We start from the raw sequence: 15,528 nt of genomic DNA, 5'->3' as shown, positions 1-15,528 counted from the left end.
TCAAGGTTCCTCACCATCCTTTTTCCTGATTCTCTTTATCTCTCTCTTTTACTCTCTCTTTTACTCTCTCTCTCTCTCTCTTTCTCTCTTTCTCTATTTCACTCTCTCTCTTTCCCTCTTTCTCTCTTTCACTCTCTCTCTTTCTCTCTTTCACTCTCTCTTTCACTCTCTCTTTCCCTCTCCCTCTTTCTCTCTTTCACTCACTCTCTCTCTTTTACTCTCTCTTTCCCTCTCCCTCTTTCTCTCTTTCACTCTCTCTCTTTCACTCACTCTCCCTCTCTCTCTCTCTCGCTTTCCCTCTCCCTCTTTCTCTCTTTCACTCTCTCTCTTTCACTCACTCTCCCTCTCTCTCTTTCACTCACTCTCCCTCTCTCTTTCACTCACTCTCCCTCTCTCTCTTTCACTCTCTCTTTCACTCAATTCATTTAAATTCAAATCAAAGGTCTTTATTGGCATGGGAAACATATGTTTACATTGGCAAAGAAAGTAAAGTAGATAATAAACAAGTGAAATAAACAATAAAAATGTAACAGTAAACATTACACTCACAAAAATTCCAAAAGAATAAAGACATTTCAAATGTCATATTATGTGCAAATAGTTAAAGTACAAAAGGGAAAATAAATAAACATAAATACGGGTTGTATTTACAATGGTGTTTGTTCTTCACTGGTTGCCCTTTTCTTGTGGCAACAGGTCACAAATATTGCACACTATGGTATTTCACCCAATAGATATGGGAGTTTATCAAATTTGGGTTTGTTTTCGAATTCTTTGTGTGTCTGTGTAACCTGAGAAAATTATGTGTCTTTAATATGGTCATACATCAGGAGGTTAGGAAGTGCAGCTCAGTTTCCACCTAATTTTGTGGGCAGTGTGCACATAGCCTGTCTTCTCTTGAGAGTCAGGTCTGCCTATGGTGGCCTTTCTCAATAGCAAGGCTATGCTCACTGAGTCTGTACATAGTAAAATATTTCCTTAATTTTGGGTCAGTCACTGTGGTCAGGTATTCTGCTAATGTGTACTCTCTGTTTAGGGCCAAATAGCATTCTAGTTAGCTCTTTTTTTGTTGTTAATTAATTCCAATGTGTCAAGTAATTATCTTTTAGTTTTCCCATGATTTGGTTGGGTCTAATTGTGTTGCTGTCCTGGTGCTCTGTGGGGTCTGTTTGTGTTTGCAAACAGATCCCCAGGATCAGCTTGCTTAGGGGACTCTTCTCCAGGTTCATCTCTCTGTAGGTGATGTCTTTGTTATGGAAGGTTTGTGAATCGCTTCTTATAGAATTTAACTGCTCTTTTCTGGATTTTGATAATTAACGGGTATCAGCCTAATTCTGCTCTGCATGCATTATTTGGTGTTTGACATTGTACACAGAGGATATTTTTGCAGAATTCTACATGCAGTCTCAATTTGGTGTGGGTCCCATTATGTGAGTTCTTGTTCGGTGAGCGGACTCCAGACTTCACAACCATAAATGGCAATGGGTTCTATAACTAATTGTAGTATTTTTTGCCAGATCCTAATTGGCATGTTGAATGTTGTCCTGAGTGGCGCAGTCGTCTAAGACACTGGATCTCAGTGCAAGATGCGTCACTGCAGTACCTGCTTTGAATCCAGACTGCATCACATCCGGCCGTGATTAGGAGTCCCGTAGGACGGCGCACAATTGGCCAAGCGTCGTCCGGGTTTGGCCGGTGTAGGCCTTCATTGTAAATAAGAATTTGTTCTTAACTGACTTGCCTAGTTAAATAAAATGCACACATTCCTTTTGATGGCATAGAAGGCCCTCCTTGCCTTGTCTCTTAGATCGTTCACAGATTTGTGGAAGTTACCTGTGGCGTTGATGTTTAGGCCGAGGTATGTATACTTTTTTGTGTGCTCTAGAGCAACGGTGTCTAGATTGAATTTGTATTTGTGGTCCTGTCAACTGGACCCTTTTTGGAACACCATTATTTTTGCCTTACTGAGATTTACTGTCCGGTCCCAGGTCTGACAGAATCTGTGCAGAAGATCTAGGTGCTGCTGTAGGCCCTCCTTAGTTGGGGACAGAAGCACCAGATAATCAGTAGACATTTTACTTCAGATTCTAGTAGGGTGAGGCCGGGTGCTGCAGACTGACTGTCACTTAGAAATGTCCTTGTTTTTGAAAGAAAATCTATTTTTTGTCCATTAAAATAACATCAAATTGATCAGAAATACAGTATAGACATTGTTCGTGTTGTAAATCCTGCAGATGTTTTATGGAATATCTACATAGGCGTACAGAGGCCCATTATCAGCAACCATCACTCCTGTGTTCCAATGGCACGTTGTGTTAGCTAATCCAAGTTTATCATTTTAAAAGGCTAATTAATCATTAGAAAACCATTTTGCAATTATGTTAGCACAACTGAAAACTGTCGTGACGATTAAAGAAGCAATAGAACTGGCATTCTTTAGACTAGTTGAGTATCTGAAGCATCAGCATTTGTGGATTCAATTACAGGCTCAAAATGTCTAGAAACAAAAACCTTTCCTCTGAAACTCGTCAGTCTATTCTTGTTCTGAGAAATGAAGGCTATTCCATGCAAGAAATTGCCAAGAAACTGAAGATCTCGTACAACTCTGTGTTCTACTCCCTTCACAGAACAGCGCAAACTGGCTCTAACCAGAATAGAAAGGAGTGGGAGGCCCCGGTGCACAACTGAGCAAAAGGACAAGTACATTAGAGTGTCTAATTTGAGAAACAGATGCCTCACAAGTGCTCAACTGGCAGCTTCATTAAATAGTACCCTCAAAAACACCAGTCTCAACGTCAACAGTGAAGAGGCAACTCCGGGATGCTGGCCTTCTAAGCAGAGTTGCAAAGAAAAAGCCATATCTCAGACTGGCCAATAAAAAGAAAAGATTAAGATGGGCAAAAGAGCAGACACTGGACAGAGGAACTCTGCCTAGAAGGCCAGCATCCCAGAGTCGCCTCTTCACTGTTGTCATTGAGACTGTTGTTTGTTTAGTGTTTTTTTTTTCCAACTTTCCCAGAAGTGTTTTGAGTCTATGGATTCTTCAATTTCATTGAGCTGATTTCTGACGTGCTGTTCCTTCTTTTTCCGTAGTGTATTTCTGTATTGTTTTAGTGATTCGCCATAGTGAAGGCGTAGGCTCAGGTTTTCTTGGTCTGTGTGTTTTTGATTGGATAGGTTCCTCAATTTCTTTCTTCGGTTTTTGCATTTTTCATCAAACCATTTGTCATTGTTGTTAATTTTCTAAGGTTTTCTGCTCAACATTTTTAGATTTGATAGGGAAGCTGAGAGGTCAAATATACTGTTTAGGTTTTCTACTGCCAAGTTTACATCTTCACTATTACAGTGAAACGTTTTGTCCAGGAAGTTGTCTAAAAGGGATTGAATTTGTTGTTGCCTAATTATTTTTGGGTAGGTTTCTACACTACATTCCTTCCATATATAACATTTCTTAATATTATTCAGTTCGTTTTGGCTTTGATGCCTCATGATTGAGTATTGCTCTGTTCAGGTAATGTGATTTTGCTGTGATCTGATAGGGGTGTCTGTGGGCTGACTGAATGCTCTGAGAGACTCTGGGTTGAGGTCAGTGATAAAGTAGTCTACAGTACTACTGCCAAGAGATTAACTATAGGTGTTCCTACTGTAGGAGTCCCCTCAAAGCCTACCATTGACTATGTACATACCCAGCGTGCAAAAGAGCTGAAGAGGTTGTGACACGTTTTTGTTGGTTATGTTATCGTAGTTGTGCCTAGGGGGTAATATGGGGGAGGGAATGCTGTCACCTCCAGGTAGGTGTTTGTCCCCCTGTGTGCTGAGGGTGTCAGGTTCTTGTTCAGTTCTGGCATTTAGGTCGCAACAGACTAGTACATGTCCCAGGGCCTGGAAATGATTGATTTCCCCCTCCAGGATGGAGAAGCTGTCTTCTTTAATGTATGGGGATTCTCGTGGGGGGATATAGGTAAGACATTTTTCTCTGTTGAGATCGTTTCCTTTTGAATTTCTAGCCAAATGTAAAATGTTCCTTTTTTGATGAATTTAATAGTGAGTTAGGTCTGCTCTATACCAAATTAGCATACCCCCTGAGTCCCTTCCTTCCCTGTTTTACTCCTGGTAGTTTGGTGGATAGGACTACCAGCTGAGATAGTGAAGGCATTGTGTTTCATAGTGTCCAATGTTGTTAGTCGTGTGGTTTGGCCTCAGACCAGTAAGTGTGAGCAGAGCCTGCTAAGTATCTGATACATGCGATTGGCTTGGGCCAGAGTAAGAATGAGAGTTGGGCCTGTTTGCCTGCTCATGGCCTGGGCGTATGTGTGACTTTCATGTTGAGGCCCTCTTTGTGGGAGTGGAGGGCATGGGGTGGGCTGGAGGGGCATAGGTCTGAGTTGAGCTATATGGGGTGTGGGCATGGTTGGTTTGGGGGGATATTGATTGGTGGTGGTGTGGATGTGGCTGGGGGTGTTGTGGTCTGAATGTGGGCCCTCTCGGCGTGGATCCTCTGTGTAGGTCTGGGGGGGGTCCCTCTGGTCTGGAAGAGTGTCTCGCTGGTCTGAGCGGGGTGTCTGTTGATCTGTTGCTCCTGTGTGAGGTGTTGGGGCTGCGGTTGAGGGCGATGTCCTTTAGGGTCCTGGCGAAGGTGGGCACTGTTATAGGTGGACATGGTCATAATTGTCATCAACAACCTCTGAATTGCAGAGCGCCACATTCAAATAATGATTACTAAAAATATTTATATTTATGAAATCACAAGTGCAATATAGCAAAACACAGCTTAGCATTTTGTTAATCCGCCTGTGGTTTCGAGGCTATGGTCTGGGGTGGACTGTCCTGCTGTGGTTTCGAGGCTATGGTCTGGGGTGGACTGTCCTGCTGTGGTTTCGAGGCTATGGTCTGGGGTGGACTGTCCTGCTGTGGTTTCGAGGCTATGGTCTGGGGTGGACTGTTCTGCTGTGGTTTCGAGGCTATGGTCTGGGGTGGACTGTTCTGCTGTGGTTTCGAGGCTATGGTCTGGGGTGGACTGTCCTGCTGTGGTTTCGAGGCTATGGTCTGGGGTGGACTGTCCTGCTGTGGTTTCGAGGCTATGGTCTGGGGTGGACTGTTCTGCTGTGGTTTCGAGGCTATGGTCTGGGGTGGACTGTCCTGCTGTGTTGTCAAGACTTTGGTCAGGATCTGAGGTGGGCTGTGGTTCTGGCTTCTCTGCGGGGGTGGCCAGCTCTCTATTGGGTTGTTCTGTTACATGTCATCTTTCCCACCTTCTCCTCTAGTGCACTGTTCTTCTCCTGCTCTGCTCTCATCTTCTCCTGCCGCTGGGCCTCCTTCTTCCACTCCTGCTCTTTCTCCTGTTGAAGTTGTCTCACCACAGTCCAGAGTGCAGTCATATCTCTCTCCCCTTCCAGGTCTCAAGGTCTGGTTGAGGTGGTGGTGTTGTGCTGGACTGTTGTCTGGGTCTGTGCTGACTGGAGTGTGTTCACCTGCTGTTCCAGCTCCAACTGCCATACCTCCAGCTGTGTGAATTTATCCTTCATTTCAGTGAGGTAGTGGTGTTGTTAGTCTGTGAGGTTGTTTAATGAAGAGGTCTGGTCTGACATGCTTGGGGTGGGGGTATCATTCTAAAGAGAGAGCTTCTCCGGTTTGATTATGTGAAAGTCCAGAGGAAACTTTTTGGGGTTGCCCTGTACCAATACTGTTCCAGACTTGTACAGGTTGACATTAGGTAACTCAGAGTCCTTGTTGTCTAGTATCCTGAGTTTCCACCCATCGTTTCCACCCATCCACCCATCGCAGAAATAGAGATAAAATGAATCACTAACCTTTGATGAACTTCATCAGATGACACTCATAGGACTTCATGTTACACAATACATGTATGTTTTGTTCGATAAAGTTCATATTTATATCCAAAAATCTCAGTTTACATTGGCGCGTTATGGTCAGAAATGCATTGTCTCAAACAAACATCCGGTGAAAGTGCAGAGAGCCACATCAAATTAAGGAAATACTCATCATAAACATTGATAAACGATACAAGTGTTAAACATACAAATAAAGATAAAGTTCTCCTTAATGCAACCGCTGTGTCAGATTTCAAAAAGGCTTTACGGAGAAAGCACACTTTGCAATTATGTTAGGTCTGCACCTGGCCACAGAAACCCATACAGCCACCATACAGCCATTTTCCAGCCAAGGAGAGTGTCACATAAGTGAGAAATAGCATTAAAATGAATCACTTACCTTTGATGATCTTCATCTGGTGGCACTCCCAGGTCTCCATGTTAGACAATAAATGTTTGTTTTGTTCGATAATGTCCCTCTTTATGACCAAATACCTCCTTTTTGTTCGCGCGTTTTGTCCAATAATCCGAATGTTTAAGGCGCGTGCACTAATTACAGACGAAAAGTTTTTTAAAAGTACAATAAAAGTTAGTAGAAACATGCCAAACGATGTTTAAAATCAATCCTCCAGTTGCTTTTGTCATAAATAATCAATAATATTTCAACAGGACAAAAGCTTCGTCAATAGGAAAGGAGAAACAAGAAAGGCGCGTTCCCGATCAGGGCGCATGGCTGATGAATGGAAATTTCCACTGGCCACTGATCGAAAGTGCTGTGTCTCCCTCATTTTTCAGAGTAAAAGCCTGAAACAATGCCTAAAGACTGGCCACATGTAGAGGAAGCCATAGAGATTGTGAACTAGGTCCTAAGTCTTTGTATGGTGGATAGGCTTTCAATGGAAAAACAGCCTTTCAAAATAATAGTACTTCCTGGTTGGATTTTCCTCGGGTTTTCACCTGCCATATCAGTTCTGTTATACTCACAGACATTATTTTAGAGTGTTAGAGTGTTTTCTATCCAAATCTACTAATTATATGCATATCCTATCTTCTGGGCCTGAGTAGCAGGCAGTTTAAGTTGAGCACGCTTTTCATCCAAAATTCAGAATGCTGCCCCCTACCCTAGTGAAGTTAACAGTGTTAATATAGCACTGCTCCATGCCAGGGGATGGTCCTAGTGGAAGTGTTCCCATTTTTATACCAGTCAGCAAAAAGTGTCTCTTGATTTTCCATAAGGAGCTTATTTTTGTACTTTTTTCGTGCCTTCTCGTTTTTTACATCCAGGGGGTACTGTATTGTAATGACCTCTACAGGGGGAGGGAGCTTCAAAGACCTCTGCATTTGGGTGGGGGAGGCTGTGAGTGAAAACAATGTCCTGATCAAATTGGCTTTTTACCAAATTACCGTACGACTGCAGCTGGGCCTCCTTCTTCCCCTCCTGCTCTTTCTCCTGTTGAAGCTGTCTCACCACAGTCCAGAGTGCAGACACACTCCTGATATTGTTAGGCTCAAGGGCTTTGACACCTCTCACTTCACACCTCAGTGCTAATTGAAGTTGCAGTCAGAAATGTTCTTTCCTAGCAAGCTTGGTAGCCTTAATTTAGCATTCAGTCCTTATAAAGTAAAATATATTATTGTAATTTATTTTCCTTCTTGGCTTTAAAAGTAGCTTCAGACTAAACATTACTCACTCAGTTCCAGGTTGGATGGTATTTTCAGATTTCTGTTGTGCTTCTTTTGCAGGTCGTTTGTTTGCCAGAGCATTTGCTGTGTAGTCCTTGCGAATAAAAATCTTTGATAGTAGGAATCCTTCCGGTAATTTAGTCCAAAATCAGGTTGTAGGTTCGGAGTTTTGATTTGGAGTAAAGGTTGTGTTGTGCAGGGTAGTATCCTGTGTCTGTCCTTGTAGAAAAATCCAAGTTTATCTAACTCTAAATCTATATTTTTCTGAAAACACGCTGAAAAATGCAGGAGCTCATCTGCTTATTCGCTCTCCCTCTCAATTTAATTCAATTCAAGGGGCTTTATTGGTATGGGAAATATATGTTTACATTGCCAAAGCAAGTGAAATAGATAAACAAAAGTGAAATAAACTATCAAAAATTAACAGGAAATATTACACTCACAAATGTTCCAAAGGAATAGAGACATTTCAAATGTCATTATGTCTATATAGTGTTGTAAAGATGTGCAAATAGTTAAAATACTAAAGGGAAAATAAAAAACAAGTATAGGTTGTACTTCTAATGGTGTTTGTTCTTCACTGGTTTCTCTCTCTCTCTCTCTCTCTCTCTCTCTCTCACACTCACTCTCTCACTCTCTCTCGACCTACACAATGCTGTGTCACAATTGGTGTCACTTCTAAATATACCGGTAGATAACCCAGCTGATATAGTTCTACTCTGGTACTGTTAACGCTCAGAGGGACAGTTATATTGTCTAATAATAGGCATTTATTAGTACATTACAGTCCAAAAGAGATTTGGTCAATTATTTGCAGTTAACTGTCCAAGAGAGAAGCATTACCGAGATAGAGTTTGTAGTGTTTTGTCAGGTGTCTGAAGACCGAGTTTAAAGAAAGAAAAAAAGTATCTCTTTAAAATGTCTCTTTCAGAAGTTGAACCTCAGGGGTCGGAACAAGGCGAAGAAAAACTCTGCCGGAGAAATGCTGAAAGAGGAGAGAAAGAACATGTCCCCAGTGATGGAGAGAGGGATGGATGAACAGAAGAGGAACACGGAAGAGGAGGAGAGCAAAGCGAGAAGAAACTGGGACAACAACAGAAATGAGAAAGGGAGCACCGTAGAGAGAGGAAGACTCAAGAGAGAAGAGGAGGAGAGAGAGTGTGAGACAGAATCTCAAGAAGACTTCCCGCAGAGTACAGAGGGTGTGGCCACAGACTTCAACCAGGAAGTAGAGCGGGAGAAGGGCAAAGTCCCATTGGCCAGACAGGAGAAGGCTGTTAGGTTTGCGGATGTCAATCAGAAGAATGATGAAGTGAAGTCAGAGGAAATCACACAGCAGCTGAGTGAAAGAGCGCTGTTTTCTGGAGTATGTTAATTAAGAACTGACAGATAGAATCCGTGCACAATAAAGTGTCAGAGGAGTAGTGCTGGGGTGTATTCATTATGAGGATTCTGTTGCAAAACATTTCATCTGTTGCTAAACATCTTGCAAACAGAAATTGTTTGCTCCAAACGGAAAATGTTTTGCAACGGAGTTTCTATTGGACAAAATCAGGTAGGTCCCTCCCCATTTCATTCCACTTGCTCAGTTTGCTTCCATTTGGTTCTTAAACGGTTTCTGTTAAAGGACGTAATGAATGCCCCATGATCTAGGTTCAGTTCTATCTCCTAAATCAAAATGAATAAGCAGGGGTAACTGATTCTAGATCAGCACTCCTACTGTGAGACACTTTGTGTATACAGGCCCTGGCCTAGTTTCAAATAGTATTTGAGTTTGCATGGTGCATTGCCTGGATGGAACCAATGGACTATTTCCAAACCCAGCCCACATGACACTCTAGGCAGGCTTGCACAAGTTGTAACATTTCAAACTATTTAGTACCAGGATAATAAATATACAGTATAACAGAAGATGAAGAACTGTGTGTATATTCTAAGAACTAGCTCATCGATGGAAACCAAGGAACTTACCAGTATGGTGATTTAGTTTAGCCTTTATATTCCTGTTATTGTCATATATAGATTTCCATATGGATCTGTGTATGTTCATATGGACTGCTTCCAACATGTAACGACTTCAATCAGCCTTCAAGGCACACATTTGACCTGTTGCCTCAGATGTTGTCATGTGGAGTAGGGTGAAGTTGCCCCTAGACACTGATATTGGGTCAGTTTAAAATTTCCTCCACCAATGGTGAAGATTAGGATTGGGGCAGGGAAGCTGATCCTAGATCTGTACCTATGGCAAACATCACCCCAGAGTGTTGTAATGTACTAGCGTATTAGGCATTAATATACAGTGGGGGAAGTTCTCCCACTTAAAAGATGAGAGAGGACTGTAATTTTCATCATAGGTACACTTCAACTATGACAGACAAAATTAGGGGAAAAAATCCAGAAAATCACATTGTAGGATTTTTAATGAATTTATTTGCAAATTATGGTGGACAATAAGTATTTGGTCACCTACAAACAAGCAAGATTTCTGGCTCTCACAGACCTGTAACTTCTTCTTTAAGAGGCTCCTCTGTCCTGCACTCGTTACCTGTATTAATGGCACCTGTTTGAACTTGTTATCAGTATATAAGACACCTGTCCACAACCTCAAACAGTCACACTCCAAACTCCACTATGGCCAAGACCAAAGAGCTGTCAAAGGACACCAGAAACAAAATTGTAGACTTGCACCAGGCTGGGAAGACTGAATCTGCAATAGGTAAGCAGCTTGGTTTGAAGAAATCAACTGTGGGAGCAATTATTAGGAAATGGAAGACATACAAGACCACTGATAATCTCCCTCGATCTGGGGCTCCACGCAAGATCTCACCCCGTGGGGTCAAAATGATCACAAGAACGGTGAGCAAAAATCCCAGAACCACACGGGGGGACCTAGTGAATGACCTGCAGAGAGCTGGGACCAAAGTAACAAAGCCTACCATCAGTAACACACTACGCCGCCAGGGACTCAAATCCTGCAGTGCCAGACGTGTCCCCCTGCTTAAGCCAGTACATGTCCAAGCCCGTCTGAAGTTTGCTAGAGAGCATTTGGATGATCCAGAAGAAGATTGGGAGAATATCATATGGTCAGATGAAACCCAAAATATAACTTTTTGGTAAAAACTCAACTCGTCGTGTTTGGAGGACAAAGAATGCTGAGTTGCATCCAAAGAACACCATACCTACTGTGAAGCATGGGGGTGGAAACATCATGCTTTGGGGCTGTTTTTCTGCAAAGGGACCAGGACGACTGATCCGTGTAATGGAAAGAATGAATGGGGCCATGTATCATGAGATTTTGAGTGAAAACCTCCTTCCATCAGCAAGGGCATTGAAGATGAAACGTGGCTGGGTCTTTAGCATGACAATGATCCCAAACACACCGCCCGGGCAACGAAGGAGTGGCTTCGTAAGAAGCATTTCAAGGTCCTGGAGTGGCCTAGCCAGTCTCCAGATCTCAACCCCATAGAAAATCTTTGGAGGGAGTTGAAAGTCCATGTTGCCCAGCAACAGCCCCAAAACATCACTGCTCTAGAGGAGATCTGCATGGAGGAATGGGCCAAAATACCAGCAACAGTGTGTGAAAACCTTGTGAAGACTTCCAGAAAACATTTGACCTCTGTTATATACCCTTTGTTGGCAATGACAAAGTATTGAGATAAACTTTTGTTTTTTGACCAAATACTTATTTTCCACCATAATTTGCAAATAAATAAATTAAAAATCCTACAATGTGATTTTCTGGATTTTCTTTTCTCATTTTGTCTGTCATAGTTGAAGTGTACCTATGATGAAAATTACAGGCCTCTCTCATCTTTAAGTGGGAGAACTTGCACAATTGGTGGTTGACTAAATACTTTTTTGCCCCACTGTATGGACGTGCATTTGTACAGTTGTTATGCATCTGCTTTTGTCCAGTGTCATTGGTTCATGTAATGGCCAATGAGAATGCGCACATAATGTAGGTCAGGATTTTGAGGTAAGAGCCTTAATTGCCATGGTAACATCAATGTTTTTCTCCTAACTATGGATCGCTGTTTATAGATCTATATGTATCAAAGAATACTGTACATTTGAGTAGATACTCTACTTCTCTATTTAACCCATTATAGCCAAGGTCTATGGCCCTGAGTGAATACCTAATCTGCATATCATGATTAGATAGGTGTCATGGTTCCACTGCATAGCGTTCACCTATCATGTTGTGTCAGGTCAGTGATTATGCTTTACGGAAGGGATTTACGGAGTACGTTTTAGGAATACTTCCTGCTCTGGAAGTGTGTTGTGTGAGTGGTGTGGTGTGGTAAGCAAGTCTTTGGTAGTATCCCAATTGGAAACATATTCCCATAGGGCTGGTCAAAAGCAGTACACTATGTAGGGAATAGGGTGCTATTTGGGATTTAACCTCCTGACAGACAAACAGGAGGAATAAACAGTTCTCAAAACAATATGTGGACTTTTATTTTATTTCACCCTGCATTCCAATGATACTGCTGTCTGTGTAATCCCCTCAGTCTCCCCACCTCTGAGGAGCAAAAACTCAGACGTCATGCTATGGACCAATCAGGCACCACCTAGAGGTTCCATTACAGTGCACCATGGGAGATCCCCTCTGCCCCTGTACGCAAACTCATTTGTGCATGTGAGACGTGTGTGATTTCAGGCCTGTATGAGTGTGTGATTGAAGTTGTGATGTGTGTGCAAGTGAACGGAAGAGAGAAGGGATAAGGGGACATTTGTGGGAGATATGTTTTAAGGTCTACAGTTTTCCCTTTCTATAAATACTATATTGCTAGTGTGATGATCTCTCTAGCCCCTTTATACCTGGCACTAACAATGTGTCCTGATCTTGTCCACATTCTGACTGTCCCTGATAGTGATTGGATTCTTGATTTGCTCCCGAGTGGCGCAGCAGTCTAAGGCACTGCATCTCAGTGCAAGAGGCGTCACTACAGTCCCTGGTTCGAATCCAGGCTGTATCACATCCGGCCATACAGTGCCTTGCGAAATTATTCGGCCCCCTTGAACTTTGCGACCTTTTGCCACATTTCAGGCTTCAAACAAAGATATAAAACTGTATTTTTTTGTGAAGAATCAACAACAAGTGGGACACAATCATGAAGTGGAACGACATTTATTGGATATTTCAAACTTTTTTAACAAATCAAAAACTGAAAAATTGGGCGTGAAATTATTCAGCCCCCTTAAGTTAATACTTTGTAGTGCCACCTTTTGCTGCGATTACAGCTGTAAGTCGCTTGGGGTATGTCTCTATCAGTTTTGCACATCGAGAGACTGACATTTTTTCCCATTCCTCCTTGCAAAACAGCTCGAGCTCAGTGAGGTTGGATGGAGAGCATTTGTGAACAGCAGTTTTCAGTTCTTTCCACAGATTCTCGATTGGATTCAGGTCTGGACTTTGACTTGGCCATTCTAACACCTGGATATGTTTATTTTTTAACCATTCCATTGTAGATTTTGCTTTATGTTTTGGATCATTGTCTTGTTGGAAGACAAATCTCCGTCCCAGTCTCAGGTCTTTTGCAGACTCCATCAGGTTTTCTTCCAGAATGGTCCTGTATTTGGCTCCATCCATCTCCCCATCAATTTTAACCATCTTCCCTGTCCCTGCTGAAGAAAAGCAGGCCCAAACCATGATGCTGCCACCACCATGTTTGACAGTGGGGATGGTGTGTTCAGGGTGATGAGCTGTGTTGCTTTTACGCCAAACATAACGTTTTGCATTGTTGCCAAAAAGTTCAATTTTGGTTTCATCTGACCAGAGCACCTTCTTCCACATGTTTGGTGTGTCTCCCAGGTGGCTTGTGGCAAACTTTAAACGACACTTTTTATGGATATCTTTAAGAAATGGCTTTCTTCTTGCCACTTCCATAAAGGCCAGATTTGTGCAATATACGACTGATTGTTGTCCTATGGACAGAGTCTCCCACCTCAGCTGTAGATCTCTGCAGTTCATCCAGAGTGATCATGGGCCTCTTGGCTGCATCTCTGATCAGTCTTCTCCTTGTATGAGCTGAAAGTTTAGAGGGACGGCCAGGTCTTGGTAGATTTGCAGTGGTCTGATACTCCTTCCATTTCAATATTATCGCTTGCACAGTGCTCCTTGGGATGTTTAAAGCTTGGGAAATATTTTTGTATCCAAATCCGGCTTTAAACTTCTTCACAACAGTATCTCGGACCTGCCTGGTGTGTTCCTTGTTCTTCATGATGCTCTCTGCGCTTTTAACGGACCTCTGAGACTATCACAGTGCAGGTGCATTTATACGGAGACTTGATTACACACAGGTGGATTGTATTTATCATCATTAGTCATTTAGGTCAACATTGGATCATTCAGAGATCCTCACTGAACTTCTGGAGAGAGTTTGCTGCACTGAAAGTAAAGGGGCTGAATAATTTTGCACACCCAATTTTTCAGTTTTTGATTTGTTAAAAAAGTTTGAAATATCCAATAAATGTCGTTCCACTTCATGATTGTGTCCCACTTGTTGTTGATTCTTCACAAAAAAATACAGTTTTATATCTTTATGTTTGAAGCCTGTAATGTGGCAAAAGGTCGCAAAGTTCAAGGGGGCCGAATACTTTCGCAAGGCACTGTAGATAGATAATCTGCTCTATAAGGTTTTAAATAGGTTATGCTAGCTAACGTTAGCTAGCTACTGTTATAGCTAGGTTAAAAAACGTTCACATGTAAACATGCAGTGGACGGGCTATTTTGAAAATATGATTGTATTAAATTAATGCACAATTCATTCTGGGAATATTTTTGTAGGTTACAATTTCAATGGTTTGGCATTATAATAAGTAGTGTGAAAATATAGTTAGAAATGTTCATGGATAACATTAGCAGTGGAGCGGAAGGAGAAGAGGAAGACTGGATAGGAAGAAGAGTGAAGGAGACAGAGGGGGAAAGGTAAAGATATGATTACAGAGCCTGCCAATTTATTATTCCTAACAATGTTTTTGAGATAAAATACAGAAATGAGGCAAGCAATGGGAATCTAACCAAAGAAGTATGTATTAATACTGATTGGAGAGGAAGGAGAAGGAAACATTAAGGGAGTAAAAAGAGTGAAGCAAGGAGGGTGTAGAAGAGTGAGGTGGAAAGGTGAAGAAGGAAAGGAAGACAAGTGAAGAAAAGAGGAGAAGAAAAAGTTGAGAGTAAGGAGAGTGAAGAACAGACAGGGGAGATACAATGACTCTTCCCAAGAAACGGAAATGCACTTTATGAAAAACATCAGAATTTCCATTTATACGCTCAGGTCAAGACGATAAAATGGTTCACTGCACCCTTTGTAGTTCCTCCCTTTCAATTGGCAGCCGGAGAAGAACGGCAGTGGTAGAACATCAGCAGACGAAAAAGCATAAAGCCTCTCGGATTGGCCGTGTTGGTATGCCCTCTGTCACCACATTCTGCAAGAAGGTAGAGCCTTCCCAAGAAGAATATGGTTTAGCTGTGCAGGAGGGTGTCTTTGCATACCACACTATGTGACCCAATCATAGTTACAGATCTATGGACTGCACAGCACAACTGCCACGGAAACTTTATGAGCCAAAGTGTACATGTGCTAGGACAAAATGTGACGCCATAGTGAGTAACGTGTTAGTAACATGGGCAACTACTTTGGTAACACAGGACCTAGACCAGGTTGAATTTGTGTCCCTGTCCATTGATGTGTCCATTCATGGACATGTAAAGCTGCTGCCAATAGTAGTCATATGTAAGATAAATGATGGCAGCACATCTGTGGAAACAAAACTGCTTGATTTTGTTGAATTGGAGAAACAGCAGAGAAAATTGCAGCTGAGGTCCTGGTGGTCATCAAAAAATGTAACCTGGAAAACATCCTCTGCTGACAACAAATACCAACTTTGGGGGACTGAATAGGCTGGGGAGGGTCAATGTCCATGCCAAAGTTAAAAATGCTCTGCAGTGAGAGGTGATTGGCTTAGGTTGTCCTGCCCACGTCATTCATAACACGGCCAGAACAGCTTT

The 15,528-nt window shown here is 42.3% G+C and overlaps 1 pseudogene across 1 annotated transcript in view; it reads left to right on the top strand.

Annotated features, from left to right (window-relative positions):
• LOC110487979 (raftlin-like) overlaps positions 1-11,959 on the top strand; it is a 57,713-nt pseudogene extending 45,754 nt beyond the window's left edge. The window contains exons 9-10 of the transcript XR_016493515.1: positions 1-5; positions 8,446-11,959. The exon at positions 1-5 is cut by the window's left edge and continues 71 nt beyond it. The product of XR_016493515.1 is annotated as a raftlin-like (transcript). The remainder of the gene's footprint in view (positions 6-8,445) is intronic.
• Positions 11,960-15,528: the final 3,569 nt, after the last annotated feature.

Source organism: Oncorhynchus mykiss, chromosome 30 (genome assembly GCF_057628025.1).
Source record: "Oncorhynchus mykiss isolate SJ-2025 chromosome 30, ASM5762802v1, whole genome shotgun sequence".
Lineage (NCBI taxonomy): Eukaryota > Metazoa > Chordata > Actinopteri > Salmoniformes > Salmonidae > Oncorhynchus > Oncorhynchus mykiss.
Note: the sequence above shows the minus strand (reverse complement) of the source record. Positions and strands in the feature narration are given on the sequence as shown.